The sequence below is a fragment of the Hemitrygon akajei genome, unplaced genomic scaffold (genome assembly GCF_048418815.1).
Source record: "Hemitrygon akajei unplaced genomic scaffold, sHemAka1.3 Scf000034, whole genome shotgun sequence".
Taxonomy (NCBI): Eukaryota; Metazoa; Chordata; class Chondrichthyes; order Myliobatiformes; family Dasyatidae; genus Hemitrygon; species Hemitrygon akajei.
Window position 1 is genome coordinate 12,796,391 of NW_027331920.1, and position 22,952 is coordinate 12,819,342.

Consider the following 22,952-nt stretch of genomic DNA (forward strand, 5'->3'; position numbering starts at 1 on the left):
CGCACCTCACCTGAATGCGACCTTAAACACGGGAAAACCTCCATATACTGGAAATGAACTCAACACCCGCATTTCAATGCTACTTCCCATTCCCATTCCGACACGTCAGTCCGTGGCCTCCTCTCCTGTGCGATGAGGCCACTCAGGTTGGAGGAGCAACACTTTATGTTCCGTCTGGGTGGGATCCAACCGGATGCCGTGAATATTGATCACTCGAACCTTCCGTCATTCAGCACCCCTCTTCACCATTCCCCCATTCCTGTTTCCCTCTCTCCTTATCTCCTTATCTGCCGATCAACCCTTCCTCTCGCCCTTACCCTTTTTTCCATGATCTTGTACCCTTTCCTATCAGATTTTTCTCTCTCCAACTATTTATCCCTTTCATAAACTCACTTCACCACGCCCCACTCCCACATTCACCTATCTCCTACCACATTGTCCGCCTTCTTCACCCTCACGCCTCCCCGCGCATTCTTGCTCTAAATTCTCTTACTACTCCAAAGTCCTGATCAAGGGTTTCGGTCTGAAACGTCGACAATACTGTTTTCTATAGAAGCTCCCTGGACTGCTGAGTTCTCTCAGTATTTTGTGCCTGTTGCTTTGAATGTAACCTAATCCATCTTTCTTGATTATCACTAATCCCCCTCAGGGTACCGGGGGTATTCCAAACTTTTTCCTGGGTGAAAAACATGTCTACGTTCATCACCTTTGAAATAAATGTTTGCTATCAGAAATGATTCTCTGTCGCCTTCCATTTGAGTTACTTCTACATGGAATAGAGAAACGTAAAGCACAGGAACAGACCCTTCGGCCCACGGTGTCTGTGCCAACCATGACGCCATGTTTAAAGGAACGTAACTACCTCTACATGATCCGTCTCCCCACATTCCCTGCCTTTCCGTATGTCAGCCCTCACAACAGTAACCGTGGGCATTTGGGTCTCTATTCATAGATACCTTTAATCATTTGTGTTAATTGGTTGCCCCCCAAAAGGTGTCTGATCCGTCTGAGTTGTCGTATCAATTATATGTGATTCCACTGTAATTATGTAGTTCAAATGAATCATTTGTCAGACAAAAAATATTGAAGTAAATCATGGCATTCTAGTTTGTGAAATTACATTGAATCATCGGCTGCTCCCATTCTCCTCAAGCGCGTAAATTCGTTATGTAGTTTGTGTTTGGGATCCAAACCAAGATATACACACGGATGTACACACATCCCACCAAGAGGATCTCCAGAAAAATGTTTGTTTGTGGTGATGAATGAACACCATCACCACCAACCGCACCAGGACCCACCCCTAACCCTACTCCCTGGCCTGCACACTCAGCTGTCTCAGCTAGGGGGTGAGCATGTTTTAATCATAACACCCTGTAACCTCACCAGGACCCACCCCTAACCCTACTCCCTGGCCTGCACACTCCGCTGTGTCAGCTGGGGGTGAGCATGTTTTAATCATAACACCCTGTAACCCCACCACGACCCACCCCTAACCCTACTCCCTGGCCTGAACACTCCGCTGTCTCAGCTGGGGGGTGAGCATGTTTTAATCATAACACCCTGTAACCTCACCAGGACCCACCCCTAACCCTACTCCCTGGCCTGCACACTCCACTCTCAGCTGGGGGGTGAGCATGTTTTAATCATAACACCCTGTAACCTCACCAGGACCCACCCCTAACCCTACTCCCTGGCCTGCACACTCCGCTGTCTCCGCTGGGGGGTGAGCATGTTTTAATCATAACACCCTGTAACCTCACCAGGACCCACCCCTAACCCTACTCCCTGGCCTGCACACTCCACTCTCAGCTGGGGGGTGAGCATGTTTTAATCATAACACCCTGTAACCTCACCAGGACCCACCCCTAACCCTACTCCCTGCACTGCACACTCCGCTGTCTCAGCTGGGGGGTGAGCATGTTTTAATCATAACACCCTGTAACATCACCAGGATCCACCCCTAACCCTACTCCCTGGCCTGCACACTCCGCTGTCTCAGCTGGGGGGTGAGCATGTTTTAATCATAACACCCTGTAACCTCACCTCGACCCACCCCTAACCCTACTCCCTGGCCTGCACACTCAGCTGTCTCAGCTGGGGGGTGAGCATGTTTTAATCATAACACCCTGTAACCCCACCACGACCCACCCCTAACCCTACTCCCTGGCCTGCACACTCCGCTGTCTCAGCTGGGGGGTGAGCATGTTTTAATCATAACACCCTGTAACCTCACCAGGACCCACCCCTAACCCTACTCCCTGGCCTGCACACTCAGCTGTCTCACCTGGGGTGGGTGAGCATGTTTTAATCATAACACCCTGTAACCTCACCAGGACCCACCCCTAACCCTACTCCCTGGCCTGCACACTCAGCTGTCTCAGCTGAGGGGGTGACCATGTCTTAATCACAACACCCTGTAACCTCACCAGGACCCACCCTGGACCAGACTGCGCGGCTCGCAAACTCAGCAGTCTCTGCTGGGGCTGAGTATGTATTAATAATAACACCGCGAAAGTGCCAGAGAACACGACGGAGAGCTGGAGAGGCGGAGAAGATAGTTTAGTTGTCGATGTGTGTACATCCGTGGGGGTGTGTCTGTGCGTTTACGCCTTTGACCATACGAGGGGTGATTGATAAGTTCGTGGCCTAAGGTAGAAGGAGTCAATTTTATAAAACCTAGCACATTTATTTTTCAGCATAGTCCCCTCCCACATTTACACATTTAGTCCAGAGGTGATTGCATGTCTGTGTTGATGTGTGAAAGTATGTGAGTACTTGTGTCTGTGTGTGTGTGGTTTGTGTGCGCGTGTTTATATTATGTGTTCGTGTGTTTGTGTCAGTGTCTGTGCGTATGCGCATGCGTCTATGACTATGTGTAGGAGTCCGTGTGTGCGAGTCTAGGACTATGTGTGCCTAGTCTGCCTTAGTATGAGTATGTGTGTGTCTGTGTGTGTGATTACGTGTGTCTGTTTGCTGTGTATCTCTGTATCTGTTGCTGTTGCATGTCTCATCCTGTCTCTTTGTTCTTTTTGATTTCAGTGTCTGCATTTGTCTGTTTTCTGTGCCTGTTTATGAGTGGGTTTCAGTGTGCAGATCTGTTTGTTAATTTGTTGTACTATGCGTGCTTGTCTGTGCTTGGTGTGCGTATGTGTTTGTGTGTCTGTGTATACCTGCAGTATTTGTGTCAATATTTATGTGTGTGTGGGTGAACCGCTGTGTGCGTCTCTGTCTGTCTCTGCCTGTGGGAGAGTCTGTGGTAATGGTGGTGTTCGTGATACCATGTCTCTGTGCGCATGCCTGTGCCTGTGCCAGTGCCCGTATGTGCTTTGCTTCTGTTCAAATATGAAACTAACTTTATTAGTAAAGTACTTGCATGTCAACTTATACTACATTGATATTCGTGTTCTTGCAGACATTCACAGTGGAGTAGAGAAATGCAATAAAATCAGTGACAACCTACATATAAGGACCGTTAAACTAATAATATCCACACGGATTTGGAGTACAGATGTATTTGCGGTGGGGTTCCACACGGATATTGGTGTTCTGACAGATTTGTGGTGTCTGCGTTTTTGGAGTTGTGACGAATCCCAAAGTTGTTTCATTTATAGATGCTTTACTAGTAGATGCACTTATGAACTTTGTTCTTGCTATTTTTAAGGTGGAGACAGAGATTTTGTTGGAATAATTCTTGTTTGGGATAATCGAGTTTGCATGTGGGTGTATCAGTAGTTTCGGGATGTGGATAGATATGGGGGTGCATACGGATTTGGAGGTGCGCATGGAATTCGGGGTCCTCACGGATGTGGGGTCTCTGCAGATTTGGAGTGTGACCAGTCTCAAATTGCTTTCATATATAGACACTATAATAGTACTTTTAAACTTTGATCTCAGCTCAGAAATTTGGCGTAATTTTGTATATTTTTCCTGACTACTGCTGTAAAAAAAAATAAATTATATAATATAATAATGTTACACCTGACTCCAATGTTTAAAGGAGACATGCGTTGCAAGTTTATTGTTTTTATACACATAGTGGTGAGTGTCTGGAATGAATGGCAGGGGAGTTTGTGGAGGCAGATGCTATAGAGGCTGTTAGATATCTCATGAATGTGAGGAGAATAGAGGGATGTGGACTTTGAGTCCTAAGAAAGAATTGTTTTTTTTAAAGCATAAAATGACCAGTTCAGTTGCTTCTGAACAACACAGTCAGCAGCAGGGCCAGATGCATCTCTGGTCGCTCGCCTCAGGAGGGATGTGATTAACCTGGAAAGCCGCTGTACTGTTCCGTGTTGGTGAGACCACAGCCGGAGGACTGTGTTCATCTCTGGTCGCCCGCCTCAGGAGGGATGTGATTAACCTGGATAGCCGCTGTACTGTTCCGTGTTGGTGAGACCACAGCCGGAGGACTGTGTGCATCTCTGGTCGCTCGCCTCAGGAGGGATGTGATCAACCTGGAAAGCCGCTGTACTGTTCCGTGTTGGTGAGACCACAGCCGGAGGACTGTGTACATCTCTGGTCGCCCGCCTCAGGAGGGATGTGATTAACCTGGAAAGCAGCTGTACTGTTCCGTGTTGGTGAGACCACAGCCGGAGGACTGTGTGTATCTCTGGTCGCCCGCCTCAGGAGGGATGTGATTAACCTGAAAAGCCGCTGTACTGTTCCGTGTTGGTGAGACCACAGCCGGAGGACTGTGTGTATCTCTGGTCGCTCGCCTCAGGGGGGATGTGATTAACCTGGAAAGCCGCTGTACTGTTCCGTGTTGGTGAGACCACAGCCGGAGGACTGAGTGCATCTCTGGTCGCTCGCCTCAGGAGGGATGTGATTAACCTGGAAAGCCGGAGTAAGGATTCGCGGCTTTTGTAGCCGGGACTGGAGAACTCGAGTCATTAAAAGACTGGATAATTGCTGTGCACTGATCCCAGACCTGAGGGTGATCCAACACTAATTCTGACCGCCCTCTCCACAGGGTCCACTATCTCGATGCGATTGTAGGTTGGTGCAAAAGGTGACACGTGACACAAATTGTTCGTAACTGAAGCTGTTGTCCGTAATTCGCATCGGAAATACAACTCCCGTTGCTCACCGTACGAGATGGACTCACCTTCACTATGAACTACAACTCCAGTCACCGCGCTCAGTCGGCGGCCGCTGACGAACATTCGGGGCCGCAAGGCCATATGGAAGTTGTAGTCCAAATGCTTCGACTCCTCACTCGATCACAGGTTTAAAACTCTTCCTCAACAGGCACACACATCCGCCGGACCGACTCACCAAGACATCGAAAAAGAACCACGCCCGCTATTGGGGACGGCCTGGCCAACACCACCAAAGGCAGCAACTCGCTGTACTCCGCGACGGATGCTGACAGCAAATGAGGAGGCGCCTATCGTATCCTTTACTAGCTGTCACTGGCTGAGGCGCCTGTCTGTCAAAAAAGAACTTACACCGTGATTAGTTCATATGAACGTCAGTAATGGGTGTGACCTTGCAAAAAGTTAGAGTGTTCACACTCAGAGAAAAGACGGTGACGTCAGTGGATGTACGTCCACATCACGTTGGCCTTACTAACGATATTCACTGCTAATGAAATGAAATTTGTGACTGTCATAACCGATGTGCTGAATTGTACTGATCAGACATCTAGTCGGACTGAGGAAATTAACATTATTCTGAAAGCTGCAGAAAAGTATCTTAGTCTAATTGGTGCTATGTGGGAAGCTATAAATGGAGCTGTGATGATTTGTATCCCAGTTTAGTTATGAAGGTACCTAATGGGATTAAAATATTACAGTGGAATGCCCGAAGCCTGATTTATAAAACTCATGACTTTGATATGTTGGTGTCACAAAGGAAATATTTGGTCTCTCCTGCAAAACCAGCAAAACCTACTTTGTGTTTGAGATGTCTGTACTCATTTCTTTTTGCCCCTTTTAACCTGGAAAAAATATTTAGGAACGACATCAATTATAGCATTTCAGGAAGTTTATTGTCGGCACTTTGGACAGGTGGTGAATCTGCAGAGATCATTGGACAGTTGGTGAATCTGCAGAGTTCATTGGACAGGTGGTGAATCTGCAGATTTCATTGGACGGGTGGTGAATCTGCAGAGTTCATTGGACAGGCGGTGAATCTGCAGAGTTCATTGGACAGGTGGTGAATTTGCAGAGTTCATTGGACAGGTGGTGAATCTGCAGAGTTCATTGGACAGGTGGTGAATCTGCGGAGTTCATTGGACAGGCGGTGAATCTGCAGAGTTCATTGGACAGGTGGTGAATCAGCAGAGTTCATTGGACAGGTGGTGAATCAGCAGAGTTCATTGGACAGGTGGTGAGTCTGCAGAGTTCATTGGACAGGTGGTGAATCTGCGGAGTTCATTGGACAGGCGGTGAATCTGCAGAGTTCATTGGACAGGTGGTGAATCAGCAGAGTTCATTGGACAGGTGGTGAATCAGCAGAGTTCATTGGACAGGTGGTGAGTCTGCAGAGTTCATTGGACAGGTGGTGAATCTGCGGAGTTCATTGGACAGGTGGTGAATCAGCAGAGTTCATTGGACAGGTGGTGAATCAGCAGAGTTCATTGGACAGGTGGTGAGTCTGCAGATTTTATACAATGTTAATTGAAAGAGCCGTAGTACTTTCATTCCTGTGTAAAAATCTCCTTTTCAGACCAATGGTTGGTCCACACAGGTGTAAAAATGAAACTGAGGAAACACTGGTATTCTGTCTCGTCCTGGCCATGTCACACAGCGCTAGAAAGAAGAAGTGATATTGTATGCCTAATCCTGGAGACTTTCCAGTTACTTTGACCCCGACTCCCCGGATGACTAATGATGTGAGCTGATCGATTAAATACCAGTGAATATGAAGGAGGGAGCAGTAGGGTGGCACACTTGTGAAGTGAAAGCCACATGTCACTTGTTCTCCAGGTCAATGGTAACACACACAAATTGCTGCAAGGACTCAGCAGGGCAGTATCGCGCCGGACCCTTCAGCAGGACAGGGGGAAAAGGATGAGAAGTAGAGTTAAAAGTTGGCGAGGGGAGGGAAATACAAAGTGATAGGTGAAACCAGGAAGGGGGTAGAGTGGTGAAGCAAAGAGATGGGAATTTGATTGGTGAATGAGCCAGAATCGAAACCCAATATGTGACTGAAACGAAGAAAGGGTTCATAACCAGATGCTAGACAAGCTGACGTTTCAGCACCCAAACTGAGTTCAGCTGATCTTTCAATATTAAAGTCCTGGCGGTAAAACACGACCGTCAAATAGCGGAGCAGCCATGAATCTTTAAAGGCACCGCGGCAGCTCGCCATATTCCGGAGAATCGGAGCGTCTGAACCTCGGAAGCTGGCGTGGTTGGTTGGGCATCGTAACAGGACCCCATCCCCTGCGGCCGAATCCTGACGGCCCAGGCCACTTGGAGAGATGATGATGGTTGTCATGGATGAGCGCCGGATCCAAGTTGTCCATTCCAGGAACCCAGCAGTCTTCCTCGGGTCCGGATCCCTCTCAGTCCACCCCGAACACGCCGAACAGTTCCTGAGTCCAGAATTCATTTTACGGTGAAGATAAGTTTCCCATGGACAAACGTGGGTGGCAGCCGCACTGATGGTGATGGAGCTAACGGATTGGTATTTGTAGGTTTCAGTTTGGAAATGTGGAAGGTGGGATCGTTCTTGAGGGTCTTGGGAGCTGCAAGGTGTAAGCCGAAGTGTTTCCTTTCATGAGAACCTTGGAACATCCAGTGAACTTGGGTGCCTCTTCCCTCGACTCCACCCGGAGAGGCAAATCCTGAGGAGACAGCCAGAGGGATACAACACCTAGGTCACACAGCCTCGTGGTGCGCAGCTGCAAGCTGGAAAGCAACAGCACGGACTCTTATGTCTGGAACAGCAGGCCCGAGGGCAGCTCCGCCATTTTCTGCTGCTCCAGTCCTTAAGCAATGCAGATATACGATTCTGTTGTCTCGCCAAAAGTATTTACCCGACCCCACTTTGCCAACATTCTCCAAACCACAATAGAGCATAGAAAGGTAAACCCAGGGGCAGATCCTTCGGCCCGCTGTGTCAGTGCCAACCATGACACCACATGAAACGGGTCTCACCGGCCTGCACGTATTCGGCCTCCTTACCTTGCCTGACTGAGCACGTGTCAACCCTTACCCAAGAAATGTTTGGCATTAGGTTTATTGTTCTCAGAAGTTTTTAAAGAATTTGTGAGGGTTAGTAAGTTCCATCAATGGTGTTCTCAGGGAAGGTGTGACTGGCAGGGATTAAATGGCACCCTCTCCAGAGTTGTACCAGTGCATTGGGGAGGCAACCCTCCAAGGAGGTTTGACTGGGAAAGTTTTAGATTATGACGTTGACTGTTTCTGAGTTGTTGAACAACGTAAACACCTTTAATAGCAGCTTATCCAGAGTAGTAACACTGTTCCCACCATAGGAAGGTAGTCACCCCGGGACCACAGGAGACAGAGAAGTGGGTAACTGTTAGGAGAGGGAAGGGCAAGAATTAGGTAATAGAGAGTACCCCAGTGGCTGTCACCCTTATCAATAAGTACTGTTGGAGGGTGATGGCTTATCTGGGGGTAAGCAATTCTGCACAGAGTCTGGCCCAGTGGGTCAGAGGATGGCAGCAGCGATAGGGGACTCTATAGCTACGGGCTCAGTTAGGCGATTCTGTGGACGCAAGAAAGAAACGCGGATGATAGTTTGCCTCCCAGGTGCCAGGTGCCAGGGTCTGGGATGTTTCTGATCGCGTCCACGATATCCTGAAGTGCGAAGAAGAACAGCCAGAAGTGGTGGTACATATCGGTACCAACGTCATAGGTAGGAAAAGGGAGGAGGTCCTGAAAAAGGACTACAGGGAGTTAGGAAAGAAGTTGAGAAGCAGAACCTCAAAGTTAGTAACTCGAGATTACTGCCTGTGCCACATGACAGTAAGTACAGGAATAGAGTGAGGTGGAGGATAATTTTGTGGCTGAGGGATTGGAGCAGGGGGCAGGGATTCAGATTTCTGGATCAGTGGGACCTCTTCTGGAGCAATGTGACCTCTACAGAAAGCACGCTTTGCACTTGAATCCGAGGGGAACCAATGCCCTGGAGCGAAAATTTGCTAAGGCTATTGGGGAGAGTTCAAACTAGAATTGCTGGGGGTTGGGAACCGGACTGAAGTTACGGAGGAAAGGGAGGCTGACTCACAAATAGAGAAAGATTGGTGACAATATTAGAGGCAGGTGGTAGAGAGGGACGCGCTGGGTCCATTACAGAAGAGCTTCTTCCTATAGATGCTGCCTGGCCTGCTGTGTTGCTTCAGCATTTTGTGTGTGTTGCTTGAGGTACTTAATCAATACTTTGCTTCAGTATTCACTATGGAAATCATCTCGGTGATTGTGGGGTGACTTGCAGTGGACTGAAAATCTTGAGAACGTAGATATTAAAAAAGGGGATGTGTTGGAGTTTTAGGAAAGTATCAAATTGGATAAGTAAGCGGGACCGGACGGGATGTGCCCTAGGCTACCCTGGGAAGCGAGGGAGGAGATTGCTGAGCCCCTGGAAATGATCTTTGCATCATCAGTGAGGACGGGAGAGTTTTCCGGAGGATTGGAGGGTTGCGGGTGTTTTTCACTTATTCATTAAAGGGAATAGGGATAGCCCTCGAAATGATAGGCCAGTGAGTCTCACTCCGGTGTTTGGTACGTTGATGGAGAAGATCCTGAGAGGCAGGATTTATTTGTAGAGGTATAATATGATTAGGAATCGTCAGCATGGCTTTGTCAAAGGCAGGTCGTGCCTGACGAGCCTGATTGATCTTTTTGAGGATGTGACTAAACACATTGATGAAGGTAGAGACGCAGATGTGGTGATTATGGATTTCAGCAAGGCTTTTGATCAGGTACCCCATGCAAGGCTTATTGAGACAGTAAGGAGGCATGGGATCCAAAGGGGCAATGCTGTGTGGATCCAGAACTGGCTTGCCCACACAAAGCAAAGAGTGGTTGTAGGCGGATGATATTCTGCATGGAGGCCGGTGACCAGTGGTGTGCCTCAGGGATCCGTATGGGACCCCTACTCTTTGTGATCTTTATAAATGACCTGGAAGAAGAAGTGGAGGAGGGATGGTTTAGTACATTTGCAGATGACAGAAATGTTGGGTGTGTTGTGAATAGTGCGGAGGGCTGTCAGAGGTTACAACGGGACATCGATAGGATAAAAAACTGAGCTGACAATTGACAGATGGAGTTCAACACAGACAACTGTGAGGTGGTTCATTTAGGCAGGACAAATATGATGGTAGAATATAGCATTCATGGTAAGACACTTGGCTGTATGGCGGATCAGAGGGATTTGGGGGTCCGAGTCCTCAGGACACTCAAAGCTGCTACGCAGGTTGACTCTGTGGTTAAGAAGGCAGATGGTGTATTGGTCTTTATCAATCGTGGGATTGAGTTTAAGAGCCGAGAGGTAATGTTGTAGCTATATAGGACACTTGTCAGACCGTACTTGGACTACTGTGCTCAGTTCTGGTCGCCTCACTACAGAATGGACGTGGAAACCATAGAAATGGTGCAGAGGAGATTTACAATGATGTTGCCTGGATTGGGGAGCATGGCTTATCAAAACAGGTTGAGTGAACCCGGCCTTTATCCTTGGCGCGACGGAAGACGAGAGGCGACTTGATAGAGTGTACTAAATGATGAGAGGCATTGATCCTGTGGATAGTCAAAGGGTTTTATCATAGTTGAAATGGCTAGCAGGAGTGGGCATAGTTTTAAGGTGCTTGGAAGTAGGTACAGAGGAGATGTCAGGGGTAAGTTTCTTTACGCAAAGAGAGATGAATGTGTGGAATTGGCTGCCGGCGACGGTGGTGGAGGCGGATGTGGGGAGACAGAGTTTTTTTTAAGAGACTTCTGGATGTCCACATGGGGCTGAGAAAAATCGAAGGCTGTGGGTAAAGCCTAGGTAGTTCGATGGGCCTGTATTGTGCTGTGTGTTTTCTATGTTTCTATAACCTTTAGAAATGTACGCCAACATTAATTTGCCTTCTTCACCAACGACTCAACTGGAGGTTAACCTTTAGGGTTTCCTGCACAAGGACTCTTAAATCCCTTTGCATCTCTGCATTTTGAATTATATTCCCATCTTAATAATAGTCTGCCTGTTTATTTCTTCAACCATAGTGCATGACCATACACATTCCAACATTTGCCATTTCTTTGCCCATTTCTCTAAACTATCGAAATCTCTTAATGAGACTTAACAGACAGGAATATGCGGATTTAGATTTCAGACTATGATTTATAGACAAACATGTGGAGTGTTTCAGGTCTGATTATCGTTTAGGGATCGGGATGTGTCTGTGTTGGAGGACATATCATATTTAAGGTTAGCGATGTGGCGAGGTAGAGGTCAGATTGGCGTTTGGGGACATGGCTCTGGTGGTCTAAATGTCTGGTTAGGTTTTACGGAGAGGGAAAAGTGGTGCTGGAGGTCAGATTAGATTCGAGATTACGTTGTGAGATGAGGGGTGCAGGAGGTTGTTAGAGTTAAGATTAAAGTTTAGGGACAGTGCTGTAGGGATTTAGAGTTCAGTGTATAATTTAAAGAATGGGATGTTTGGAAGTTAAAATTCATATTGGGGTAAGGGACGGGGATGTAGGAGGTTACAGTGCAGATTAGGATCGGGGGTTGGGATGGAATATTGTGAAAGGACAGATTGAGGTTTGGTGACAGGGGTTTGGGGATTTAGAAGTCAGTTTAGGTATACAGGCAGGTTTCTGAAGGAGTTAAAGATCAAATTGGATTTAGTAATAAGCATATGGGCGAGTTAGATATCACGATGGGTTTAGGGACAGGAATATATGGAGTGAGAGGTCAGAATGTGGTTTAGGGACAGTAATAAATGGAGTGAGAGGTGAGAATGTGGTTTAGGGACAGCTATGTTGGGGTAGATAGACGTCACATGAAGCATTAGACGTCAGATATAGGAAGTTAGAATTCAGTTGATGATTTAGCTCGGGATGCTATGTGTTAGAGGTCAGATTAGGAATGAAGGACAGTGATGTGTTTGTGTAATAATGGGGGGCGGGTGTTGAGATTGAATGCAAGATTAGAGTAAGGGGATTGAAGATATGTCTTGGTCCGAAAGGTCGATGGCTTAGAGTTCTCAATTGATGATGCCTGACCTGCTCAGTTCCTCAAGAATTTTGTGCGTTGCCTATCTGACCACTTGTAATCTTAATCCTTTCCGTTCGGTTGCCTCTCATTCTTCTAAATTTAATGCATGACCAGCCTCTCTATAACACAGGTCACCTTTTACTGGTAAAAACTTCGTAAACATTTTCTGCACTCTCTCTCAAGTACACACACACACACACACACACACACACACACACACACACACACACACACACACACACACACACACACACACACACACACACACACACACACACAGACACACACACACACACACACACACACACACTCCACTCAGCCAATCCCAGACGTCTCTCCCTTGCAAGCACTTTCCAATCTCCCTCCATTTTCTCGCGGTCCACAGCACTGCTGCTTCCAATCCCCCTTTCAACAGGACGACAGCCCGGGAATAACAGCTGAGAGACGAGACGGTTAATGGATAGAGTGGACAGAGTATACCTGATTCTCAGTGTTGAAGTATTTTCTGCTGTTCTCTCTCTCCCTCACACACCCTCAGACACACACGGACAATCTTTCTCGTTATCCTCTTGTGAGCCATATGCCCGCTGCTCCCAATATGCATGTCAATGGACAACCGTCCGAGAGAAATAGCTTGGAGAGAAGACAGTGAACGTGACGATCTGGAGCCCGGGCTAGATCCACTGAAGCTGTATCTGGGTTACGCTCAGGCAGCGACTTTATTAATGAATTGAACTACCGAGGTGATCGGGTATTTCACCGCGCTGATTACCTGTTCTCTGAATTTCGACTGAGTCACCGCGTAAATAAATGTGTTCGTGCACAAGCTGAAATTCCTCATCAAAACGCCGACCGCATGAAATATCCATTCGGAATCATTGAAATTGAAACCGATTGCTTTCACCTGATAATATATGAAATTTATAACCAGAGTCATCCACAGGAGGATGAAGTTGCTGGAGAGCGTGAAGAGTAAAACCACAGACCTCCTCCTGCCCTCCATCTCCGGGTCACTGCGGTTCTCCCCCTTGCTCTGACCCTTCAGCCCCTTACGGACCCGACTGGCCACTAAAATGTGTCTGACTGTCAGAGCGTTGAGGGGCAGGATCCCAGCGAAAGGGAGGAACGGAGTTAAAACAGTCTCCAGCCAAGCCTGTCCTACCCAGGCGGGATAAGTGATAATATGGTCCTTAAGTTCAAAGGACCACGGTACATTATCTATGACCAATTTGGGTTCCCAGATGAAGTAACGGGGAATGTTTTTCAGACAGAATAGTACACCAGTTGTTGTTAGAACCACAGCCGCAGTTTTCCCGGTGCAATATTTTGTTTTCAGCTTCTGGCAGCAAATGGCGACAAACCGGTCAAAGGTGAAAGTGACGGTGAACCAGACAGAACAGTCCGTGGCTGCGAACCTCAGGACCTCGGTAACACTGCACACAAGGGTGATATTCAGAAAACTGGTCGTAAAGTAATATTTTTTCATTCGAAACAGAATGATCTCGAAGTCAATAGTCAATAGATCGGCCGCTGCCATGGCCACCAGGTAGCGAGTGGTGCAGGTAGAGAGGCCGCACTTTCCCCGGGACAGGATCACGATCGCCACTAAATTCACTGGAGGGAGGGAGGGGGGTGGAGAGAGAGAGAGAGAGAGAGAGAGAGAGAGAGAGAGAGAGAGAGAGAGAGAGAGAGAGAGAGAGAGAGAGAGAGAGAGAGAGAGAGAGAGAGAGAGAGAGAGAGAGAGAGAGAGAGAGCAATGACCAGCCCGTGGTGACTGAGGGCGGCGTTATTTGATGGACAGTTGGTGTTCAGCATGGTGAGATAAATAGAAGGTCAGATGATAGACTCACAGACACACGGTATTGGACACTGGATGAGTTTTGTTGTACCTACAGAAAGGTGGGCTTTGGAGGATATATCAGGAGAATCCATCAGTGGCTCTCTCAGTGTGAAAAAGCTGTGACCGGTGGGGAGTTATTCGTGCGTCTAACCCTCCCCTGGGTGGAGGGGTGGTCACATTCGGTGACTTTCAAAGGATTTCGGAGGACAACGGGAAGATCGACGGCATCAGTTTCACCTGAAGAACTAAACATCTCTCTCCCTCCATTACTGCTCAACTCAATGCCATAAACTGAACCGAACTTTACTCATCATCGGAAGACTGTATCCACTTTCCCCTAGGTTTGAAAAAGCCTGGTTTTTCTATTTACACACACACACACACACACACACACACACACACACACATACACACACACACACACACACACACATATATATATATATAATCATTTCTATATATTTGCATTTATATTACTGTATTGCGTAGTTACTAATAAACGCCATTAGTCACTAGCTATACCAGACCCATTTGAGGATACGCAGAATTTAGGGGTGGGTTGTCGAGTATGGGGGTCGACACCGATTTGGTGATGTGCGCAGATTGAGGGGTGGTGTTAAACTTTGGGTGCACACGGATGTGGGTTCAAACTCAGATTTGTGTGTCTCGGCGTGACAAGATTTGCACACGGGTAAGACTTGGGCTGCGTGCGCATTTTTAATGACGAAGCTGTCGGTTTCTGAACTGTTTGAAATGATTTTTCCTTAGGGAACATCAAATGTACATATGGGGATGGCAGCGGGATTTGAGCGCGGACGGCTTTGGGGATGCGCGCAGATCTCACCCAGCCTATCCATGTCACCCTGAATTCGCCTAACATCCTCATCACATGTCACACTGCCACCCAGCTTAGAATCATCAGCAAACTTGCTGGTGTTATTCTCAATGCCTTCATCTAAATCGTTGACGTAAATCGTAAACAGCTGTGGTCCCAATACCGAGCCCTGTGGCACCCCACTAGTCACCACCTGCCATTCCGAGAAACACCCATTCACCGCTACCCTTTGCTTTCTGTCTGCCAACCAGTTTTCTATTATCCGTCAATGTCTTCCCCCCAATGCCATGAGCTCTGATTTTACCCACCAATTTCCTATGTGGGACCTTATCAAATGCCTTCTGAAAATCGAGGTACACTACATCCACTCGATCTCCCTTGTCTAACTTCCTGGTTACATCCTCGAAAAACTCCAATAGATTAGTCAAGCATGATTTGCCCTTGGTAAATACATGCTGGCTCGGCCCCTACCTGTCCCTGGTCGTCCTTGGTCGCCCATCGCCCTGGATTTCGTCACCGGTCAACCCCCGTCCCGCGGAAACACCACCGTGGTAGACCGGTTCTCCAAGAGTGTGCACTTTGTAGCCCTTCCTAAACTCCCTTCCGCGCTGGAAACCACAGACCTTTTCGTCCGTCACGTCTTCCGCCTCCACGGAATCGCCGCGGACATTGTCCCGATCGAGGTCCCCAATTCATCTCGTAGGTACGGAAGGCCTTCAGTCAAGCCTTAGGTCCCTCGGTCAGCCTGTCATCCGGCTTCCACCCACAGACGAACGAGCAAACGGAACGGGTCTACCTGGACTTGGAGCCGTGGCTACGTTGTATAACAACCAACAACCTGTCTGCCTGCAGTGACCACCTCGCGTTGGTTGAGTACGCCCACAACTCTCTGGTTAGTGCTGCCCTCGGAAGATCTCCCTTCGCGTGCTCCTTTGGGAACCAACCCCCGCTGTTCACCGAGCAAGGAGAGGAGATCGCGGTGCCGTACAAATCGATCGGTGCCGCAAGGTTTGGGAGGACACACGCACGACCCTGCTCAGATCAGCCGATCGCAAGAGGAGGATTGCCAATCGACACCGGACTCCTGCGCTTGAGTATCGACCTGGGCAGTTGGTGTGGCTTTCATCCAAAGACATCCCTCTCAAAAACGAGCCTAAGAAGCTCGCCCCTCGCTTCCTGGGACCTTTCGAGTTCGAAAGTATCATCAATCCCACAACGGCCCGACTTAAACTCCCAAGATCTATGTACATCCACCCTACTTTTCATGCTTCCCAGTTAAAGCCACTTTCCGTCAGCCCCTTCTGGCCTCCGACCGAAACCCCTCCACCCGCCCGGATCATCGACAACCATCCGGCATACACCGTCCGACCGCTACTAGATGTGCGCCGTCGGGGCAGGGGCCTCCAGTACCTGGTTGACTGGACAGGATACGACCCAGAGTTCCCTTGATTCCCAGTTCCTTCATACTGGACCATTCCCTCATCCAAGACTTCCACCGGGACCATCCGGACAAGCCTGGAGGATCTTGCCCTGAGGTTTCCGTTGAGGGGGAGGGGTACTGTCATTGTCCCGTCTGGTAATTCTCCATCTTACTATTACCTATTTACTCCCAGTTCCACTAATTACAGAACACAGGATAAAACTCGGGCGTCACAGACATGCTTTGCCTGTTCGTTCGTCGACTCTGGTGTGAGTGAACCTCATTTACTGAGTCCTTAGGACTGTCACCTCTAAGCCCGGCATCGTTTCCTGGATACTCTATGTAAACCGTGTCTCCGTGTAAATGCTCTCCTGGATAGCGGTTCCCCGTCCCCACAGACATGTGGGTGTGAGACATCAGATTACATTAGGGTTTGGGGACAGATATGTGAGGTCTTAGAGATCAGATTAGGTGTGGGTACAGTGATGGTACAGTGGGAAGACACGGTGCAGATTCGGATTCAGTGGCTGCGATGCAATGTTGTGAGAGGACAGAGTTAGGGTTGGGACAGGGCTCTGGGTGTTAGATATCTGTTTGGGTTTAGGGACATGCACGTGGATAAATTAGAGATCCGCTGGAGATTAGTGACAAGCAGGTGCGTGAGTTAGACATCAATTTGGGTTTAGAAGTAAGCAGGTGGGTGAGTTAGAGATCAGTTTGGTTTAAGTGACAGGCATGTGGATGAATTAGAGATCAGTTTGGGTTTAGAACTCATGTGAGTGAGTTAGAGATCGGATTAGGGTAATGGGATCGGGTTGTGTGCAGTGAGAAGTCAGAATGTGGTTTAGGGACTGCTCCGTTGGGGTGTTGAAAGTCAGAATTGGGTTTGGGGACCTAAAGTTCAGGTTATGATTTATAGTGACAAGTACCGGGTGGGAGGTCAGATTGGGCTTTCGGGACAGTGATGTGGAGAATTGGATGTCAGATTAGAGACTGAGGACTGGAAATATGTCTTGGCGAACTGGCGACGTTTTACCATTTTCCGTCGGTGAAGACTGAACTGCTGAGATCTTCCAGCATTTTGTACGCCGCCTATCCGACCCTCTGATAAGTTTAATCGTTTCGGTTTATTTTCCTTTCATTCTCTTAAATTCGATGTCTGTCCAACATCTCCCTATAACACAGGGCACCGTGTGCTGGAGACATCACACACACACACACACACACACACACACACACACACACACACACACACACACACACACACACACACACACACACACACACACACACACACACACACACACACACACACACACACACACACACACACACACACACACCCTTTCTCGTTCTCAATCTCCCAATCACCCACCTCACTCAGCCAATCTCTCACGTCACTCCCTCGCGAGCATTTCCATCCTTTCGTGGTCCACACCATTGTTGCTCCCAAAGTCACGGTCAATAGGGCAACCTCTCGGGAATAATAGCTTGGAGACTACATGGGTGAAGGAGAAGATCTGGAGCCCGGACCGGATACATTGAAGCTACATCTGGGTTGCTCTCAGGGCGCGTCTTTTTTTAATGAATTGAACCGCCAAGGTGATCGGGTATTTCACCGAGCTGATCACCTGCTCCCTGAATTTCGACTGAGTCACCGCGTAAATAAACGTGTTCGTGCAGCAGCTGAAATTCCTCAGTAAAACCCCGACGAGATGGAATATCCATTCAGAATCATTGAAATTGAAACCCTTTCCTGAGACCTGAAAATATATGAAATTTACCGCGTTTGTCATCCACAGGAGGATGAAGTTGCCGGAGAGGGTGAAGAGTAAAATCACAGACCTCCTCCTGCTCTCCATCTCCGGGTCACTGCGGTTCTCCCCCTTGCTCTGACCCTTCAGCCCCGGACGGACCCGACTGGCCACCAAAATGTGCCTGACTGTCAGAGCGTTGAGCAGCAGGATCCCAGCGAATGCGAGGAACGGATTTAAAACAGTATCCAGACAAGCCCGTGCTACCCACCCGGGGTCAGTGGTAACTTTGTCCATGAGCTTACAGAACCACGGTACATCGTCGATGATCACTTCGGCTTCCCAGAGGAAGTAACGAGGAACGTTTATCAGACAGGACAGTACGCCGGTTGTTGTCAGAACCACAGCCGCAGTTTTCCCGGTGCAATATTTTGTTTTCAGTTTCTGGCAGCAAATGGCGACAAACCGGTCAAAGGTGAAAGTGACGGTGAACCAGACAGACCAGTATGTGACGATGTACCTCAGTACCTCAATAACACTGCACACCGGAGTAACGCTCATAAAACTCGACAGAGGGTAATATTTTTTCATTCGATACAGAATGACCTCGAAGACAATAGTCAGTAGATCCGCCGCCGCCATGGCCACCAGGTAGCGCGTGGTGCAGGTAGAGAGGCCGCACTTTCCCTGAGACAGGATCACAATCGCCACGAGGTTCACTGGAGGGAGAGAGAGACAGAGAGAGATATTACTGAACATATTAACATATTCTCCGGGAATTAACGCGGGATCGGGTTTCGGCTAAAGATCATGATTGGTAGATCTGTGAACGGCAACTGATCTAACATAAGAGACGGGTCACACTGTCTCTGACCTGCCCTCTTCAGTGAGGGGATGAGAGATAAGGTGATGTGTGGGTAATCGTCGGTACATTGAATGGGCTGCATGAACCGACAACGATCGATGCTAATCCTGATTCCATCTCTGATAGGGGCCGTGACTGATTGAGCCGTGACTGAGCAGGCCACGAGGAACTCGGCATCTGGTGGGGCTGAGGAGGGAACAAGGCACACAAAGCACTGGAGAGCTTCATGAGCTCAGAGAGCAGTTACAGAATTGAAGGAACTCTGAAAGTTGCGGGATCACACCCTTCTTTTGTATGAAGCGATGTCCCATTTCCCCACGGGTTTCAGAGGGAAAGCCCGGCCAACTTACTGAACAAAAACTGGATGTCTCCTTTACTGGATTAATTCTACAGCACAGCGCAAGTCGGTAACGCACTTCAACATGTCCGAGGACACCGGTTCGGGTGATCAGAACTAATTATTGACCATCAGGCACTGGGATCCGACTGTGGCAGAATCCAGAGGGTGACGGAAAACACAGGACTGATGAATACCTCAGAGACAAGTGAAGTTCACAATGTAAACCCTCCCAGTCACACCTTCGGGGTAAAGTGCCTTCCTTCAGCACGGGTATACACCTGGACTAATTCCCATTAAAACCCTTCCAGTCACACCTTCCCGGATAGATGAATTGACACTACTCTGGAAAAGGTGTCATTAAAGGCACGAACCAAGCTCTGGTCGATCCCCCGTGGCAGAGGAGAGACAGACGTTTGGTTTCGATTGCCATTGAATATGAAACATCAGCATGTCGAATTGACGGATTGATATCTCTGACGGATGTCTGCACATGATCATCAAGTTGGAAGCTTGTCAAGCGGTCAACTGGTTAACACACACACACACACAGAAATACCAAACGTGAATTACTCTGCTCACTCACCAGGAACTCCAATGACGGCGATGAACATATACAATATTTTCTCCACATTCTCGTACCTAGCCAACATTGCTGGCATTTTCTCTGCTCAGTGATCTGTCCTCCTGTGCTACAGCCGATCTCTCGGAATGAAATGTTAAGGCTGCATAAGCCGAGGGTTTTAATACCATTTAGCGACTCCACTGGGACAGACTTCAACAGATTTAGAAATAAAGATTTTGTAATTATTTCCAAACCGATTACGTCAGACACGCGCAATCCCCACGGTGACAGATAGTGATTAATTTAGTGAATTGATTGTGAAACGGCAAACAGTGGATAATGCGATGGTACTAAGGGCTGTAAATTGGGAGTGACATTCATCCAGTAAAGTACAGACTGTTTCAAATACTATCAGGCCCAGATTATCATCTCTTGTTTGTGTCGCTGTGACATTCGACCAACCGTTGAGGAACTGGTGAAGCATACCGACTGCGAGTAAAACGAATGCGCCACTTTGATGCTCCATCGGTCCCGATCGCACCACAGCTGAAAGCAACCTTAATCACGAACAAATCTGAAGATGCTGGGAGTTAAATAAAAACACTCATTTCATTTCTACTTCCCATTCCTTGTCCGACACGTCAGTCCACGGCCTCCTCTGCTGCCCGCGGAGGCACACTCAGGCTGGAGGGGTAACACCTTATTTTCCGACTGGGCGGGACCAACCTGATGCCATGAACATTGATTACTCGAACTTCCGTTAATGCCCCTTCACCATTCCCCCATTCCTGTGTCCCTCTCTCGCCTTGTCTCCTTTCCTGCCAACAACTCCCTCTGGTACTCCTCGACCTTCCCTTTCTGCTATGATCATCTTACTCTCTCTTCTATCAGTAATTTTCTTTCTCCAACTATTTATCTCTTTTGCGAATTAATTTCCCGGCTTTTAACCCCAGCCCCACTCCCGATTTCACCTCTCTCCTACCACATTGTATGCCTTCTGCATTCTCCACCCACCCAACCCCTCCCGCGACTTCTTGCTCTGAATTCTCTTCTCAAGTCTTGGTCAAAGATCTCGACTCTTTTCCGTAGACGCTACCTGGTCTGCTGAGTTCCTCCGGTATTTTGTGCGTGTTGCTTTGAATATAACCTCATCCCTCATTCCTAACCATCCCCAGCGTAGCAGAGGTTTACCAAACTTTGTCCTGGGTCAAAAAACACGCTTGCACAGAGAAAACAAACGTTACTTCGGCAATGGAACAGCGAAAGGTAAAGCACAGCAACCGACACTTCGGCCCACAGTGTCTGTGCCAACCGTGACGCCATATTAAAAGGATACTAACTACATCTAGATGATCGGTCTCCCTACATTCCCTGCCTGTCCGTGTGTCAGACCTCACAACAGTAACCGTAGGCATTGAGCTTCTCTCTTCTCAGATGTTGTTTAACATTTGCGTTAATTAGTTGCCCCAAAATAGGTGTCTGACCAGTCCGATCTGTCGTATCAATTATCTGTGATCCTACTGTAACTATTTACGTCAAAGGAGCCATTTGTAAGACGGGAGATATTGAAGTCAGTTTTGTTTTTGTAGCTTGTGAAATTGTATTGAATCACCTGCTGTTGCCAATGTCCTTCCAATTATAAACTCTTGATGTAGTTTGTGTCTGGAGGCCTCTACCGAGAGGGTCCCCAAGAAAATATCTGTTTGTGGTGATGAATGAATACTTTTACCGTCAGCCTCACCAGGACCCACCCCGAACCCGACTCCAGAGCTTGAAAACTCAGCTGTCTAAGCTGGAGGGTGAGTATGTATTAATCATAACACCCTGCAACCTCACCAGGACACCCCCTCCCCGAGCCCTACTCTATGGCTTCCAAAATCACCAGGACCCACCCCGAATCCGACTCAATAGCGTGCATACTCAGCAGCCTAAACTGGGGGTGATTACGTATTAATAGTAACACCCCGTCAGTGCCATAGAACACGACGAAGAGGGGGAGATTCGGAAAAAAGTTTAGTTGTCAATGTGTGTACATCCGTTAGTCAATGTCTGTGCTTTTATGCCTTTGAATGTATGTGTGCGTACATCTTTAGTTGTGGATGTATGTGTATGCGCGTCGGCTGTTTATACGTGTGATAATGTGTGTGTTTACCACAGTGTGTATGCGTGTTTATCTAGTTAGGCACATTTTAGTGGCCAGTCGGGTCCGGAAGGGGCTGCAGGGTCAGAGCAAGGGGGAGAACCGCAGTGACCCGGAGATGGAGAACAGGAGGAGGTCTGTGATTTTACTCTTCACCATCTCCGGCAGCTTCATCCTCCTGTGGATGACACTGGTTGTAAATTTCATATATTATCAGGTCAAAGCTCTTGTTTCAATTTCAATGATTCCTAATGGATATTTCATGAGGTCGGCGTTTTGATGAGGAATTTCAGCTTGTGCACGAACACATTTATTTACGCAATGACTCAGTCGAAATTCAGGGAGCAGGTGATCAGCGCGGTGAAATATCCAATCACCTCGGTGGTTCAATTCATAAATAAAGTCGCGCCCTGAGCGCAACCCAGTTGCAGCTTCAATGTATCCGGTCCGGGCTCCAGATCTTCTCATCCACCGTCTAGTCTCCAATCTGTTATTCCCAGGCGATCGTCCTGTTGAAAGGGGCATTGGAAGCAGCAGTGCTGTGGACCGCGAGAAAATGGAGGGAGATTGGAAAGTGCTTGTAAGGGAGAGACGTCTGGGATTGGCTGAGTGGAGTGCTTGCGTGGGGGCGGGGTAAAGAGAGACTGGGAGATCGTGGAAGTTTGTGGTGTGTGTGTGTGTGTGTGTGTGTGTGTGTGTGTGTGTGTGTGTGTGTGTGTGTGTGTGTGAGAGAGAGAGAGAGAGAGAGAGAGAGAGAGAGAGAGAAAGAGAGACCTTGACTCCCTGTTCATGCCTGCGTGTGTCTGTCTGTTTGTGTTCCTATCAAATATGAAATTAACTATATTATTAAAGAGCGTACACGCCACTATATACTACCCTCAGATTCATGTTCTTGCAGACATTTCCAGTGGGACAGAGAAATGCAATAAAATCAGCGAGAACCTACACACAGAGTGTCAAAAACTAACGAAATAGACACGAATTTGAGTGTACAATTTGATTTGCGGCGGGTAGAT